This window comes from Chenopodium album, chromosome 15 (genome assembly GCF_948465745.1).
Source record: "Chenopodium album chromosome 15, dcCheAlbu1.1, whole genome shotgun sequence".
Classification (NCBI taxonomy): Eukaryota; Viridiplantae; Streptophyta; class Magnoliopsida; order Caryophyllales; family Amaranthaceae; genus Chenopodium; species Chenopodium album.
Window position 1 is genome coordinate 24,746,618 of NC_137848.1, and position 3,804 is coordinate 24,750,421.

Here is a 3,804-nt window from a genome sequence, read left to right on the forward strand (position 1 = left end):
GTACTCACCAGCGTATAAAGCGAAAAGATATGTTGGTTGTCAAGCATTGACAATTTTGAGTTTCCAACTCAAAACTTCATGTTTATCAAAACTACCTAGTATTTTCAAATACATGATGTCCAACCGTCCTTTCGGACTTGTAAAAGTCATTTATGAGAATTGTATTTTAGAAATGCCTTTCCTTTCTTTGAGAACTATTCTCAAAGATTTCCTTTACCAATCATGGAAAACACTATAGTTTGATTTGCAATTCTACAAATATAAGTGCAAAGTATAACCATTTATCAAGAAAATAACATAAAAAGTTCAAAATTTAAAAGCATTCATGCAAATTTTCAATATTTTTAAGCGTCTTATCCACGCATTAAATTTGTCCCCATTTGGCGAGAATAAGGCGATTCAAGATCCAAAGAAACAATGAGTGGTTAAGCATGCTTTGGCTTGTCTTAACACTCAATCTTCTAAGGTAAGAAACTCTTTGCTAATGGCTCCAAGCCACACTTGGTTAGATAAATCGTCGCATCTAATACTCTCTCAATAACTTATCCACTTTGCCACGACATGTTAGGACTCTATCACTCATATCGTTGAGTATAACCAAAACCAACATGTATGCGATGTCTTGCTTTGGCAAACCCATCATCATACCTTACGTATCTTAGGGAATAATAGTGATGCCTCGCTTTGGCGTAGCCCATCACTACTCTCAATAGGTCGATAAGTGTTGTTTTGGAATGACAAGTTTTACTCAATATTTTAGGGACCTAGGGTTTCTATGTTGGTTGATTTAAGTGAACTTAATTAATCATTCCATCATTCGAAATCCTAAACATGCATCTAACACATAATTCATATATATATATATAATCAAAAATATATATCGAAAACATTAATAAATGATGCATTTGGCAACTAGCATTACCCCTTGAGTCTTCAAGTCTTCAAGGGACGGCTTTTGCAACTTCATGGCTTCGTCTTCCAAGAAACTCCGTCTTCAAGACATGACCATAATTATGCAAATACTAGTATATACGATTAAGACTAATCTAAACATTAAGGTACAAAAATACGACGGTTCGCAAACTGTATTTAGATTTACAAAAATACATCACGGATCGCAGTCCGTATTTTCTATCCTAATCGAGCCCCACTAGTTGCCATTTCATAAAACCTGTGAGAGAATATACATTCCATTCATCCATTCACTATTTGTTAATGGCCCATGCATATTACAACGATAAACAAGTAACAATGCATAAAACACGCGTAAACTAGTAACTAATTTAGGTCGTTAATCCAATTAACACGCCTAATTAAAACTAGTCAAAGTTGTTTAACCGATTATGTAATTTAGCGCAATTAAAATTGAAGCTCCCACTAAATTCCGCATTCATCTTAATTAATCTAATTAATTAAGTCGGTAAACCCAAAATTTTGCCAAAATAAAATTTTGCCAATGCCGCTCAAAACCGAGGCCTAGCCTCAAAATTTAATTAAAATAATTAAAACCAAATATAATTAAATTAAATAGAATAATTAAAACGGCAAAATCTGCAAAATATCATTGCCTTAAAACCAGGGGCTAAAGTGCCAAGTGTGGGGTTGTGCGCATCATGCCGCAAGCACGCATCACACTCCACACACTCTCTACCACGCATCAATGCATTACACTTGCTCGCATTACACACACTCACACATGCGCACCAATCCTCGCACGCACCAAGCGCATAGCCCTTATCCCTCGGCAATGCGGGCTGCACGAGCAGCCCAGTTGGCCAAGGGAAATTCGTGGCTATAGTGCCTCGAGATTATTTCCCTATTTTGGGTGATGTTTCTAATCAATTCTAAATTAATTTTAGAACCATGAGCAAAATGAAATTAAAACAAGTCTAACTTAATAAATTCATCCAAGTGCACAAAACCAAAATTATTTCCAAGAACTATTCTTTAATAAAATTGGTTCAACTTGATGCAATAAAATGAATAAGGCAATACTCACTATTAATTTAATTAATTTAAATTAATCATGAGATTTTGACAAAATAAAGGAGAGTTGGAATTATGAACACAAATATTCAAATAAAGATTCCAACTTTAACTTGTGAATCCTTGAAAAATTATATCTTCCAATATAAAGATAAATGAAATTTCTATCACAAGATTAAAACTTTATGATTCCAATCAACTTAATAAATGATTAAATCAAAAGTTCATCCAAAAATTCATGGAATTTAGTAACTCAAAGTTTCAATCATTTAAAACAATTAAAGATTGAATCTTTAGTACTTAGAAGCCTCAAAGAACAAAATTTTCACACTTAATGCAATGGATTTGCAATTATGTGAAAATATGAACCAATCATTCAAGCACTAATTACTACAAAGTAACCATGCTTAAAGAGGTTTAAAATTGCAGAAAAAATAAGGAAAGAACCAAATACATAACCACCATAAATATGCCATTAATATTCAAGGTTGGAAAGACTTAAAATTTTATCGTAAAAACGAAAAATCCCTCAAAAAAGGCATTTCTAGTTGGCCAAAAACACAGACCTAAAAGGGTAAAATCATTTCTAGTTGGCCAAAAACACAGACCTAAAAGGGTAAAATCATTTCCAGAACACGTTTTCCACCCAAAATTCACTATTTTTGGGCGAAAATATGGGTTATGGGCTGAAGACAGCTCTAATGCGAGCTTAAAATAATAAAATCGAGCTACTAATCTAATTAGAAACATAAAACCAAAAAAATTAAGCCATAAAAATACCTTGAAAATTATAACTATAAAAATAAATAAGCAAGGCTCCGATATCGCTTTTGGGTTTCGATGAGTCTAACTCACCGCGAAAGAAAACCCGAGCCAAGACCACACTTACAATTAATATAATCACAAAGAATAATTAACTTAAACAACAAGAATTAAGGAAAGATTAATACCTTTGACGCGTGCTTCGCTCTCAACAAGAGCTCTTACTTCGGAAAGCTTTTAGCTTCGCTCGCACGAAGACCTCCAACGAAAGTCCACCCACAACACGACCCCGACAAAGGTCCAATGCTTAGAGGTTAACTAAGCCCAGCCTAATACTCGAGTAATTATATGTGTTTAAAGGTTTTCTCAATGGAGATGCCTTTTCTAACACCTTACTCAAGTTAACAATCCCAAGGTATGCCTTGGCTATTTATAAGGAGTGCTTCCTTGTGAATTACACTCATCTTTCAATGTGGGACTTTTTCACAAAAAGATCCCACATAGAAAGAATGTTGAATTCAATCCTTAGTTAAATAAACCAAGGAATAACAAAGTAACAAGTGTCACATGGTTAGCTGAGGGCCACTTCCTCACTTGCTCCCCAAGGCAACTCACATGCATTGTGATCTAACCATGTAGCACCCAATGTAACACCCTAGAAATTCCTTTCCTTTAAAATATCTGTTTTGCTCTTTTAAAACTTAAAATAGGAAAATCTAAGACATTACCGCCACCATGAAAACGGCTAAGGCAAGTATCAAAAAAACACAGCGGAATACTATCTTTAAAACATTCAAACAAGTCAACTTAAAAAGTCAACCAAACAAAAGTAAAGTAAAACAAAGTCAACCTACAACTTGGAACCATTATAGGCCCTTATTAAAACAGAGCAATACAAAAATCTTTGCGTTAGTCTCACAAGTATAAATAAATATACAATATCAAAGCAATAAAACACATTAAATTTCTATGGAAACTAAGCATGATTTGCTCTTCACTCATGCCCATCATAAATATGTTTCATCACCTGAAAAGCTTCACTCTACTTGTTTCCAC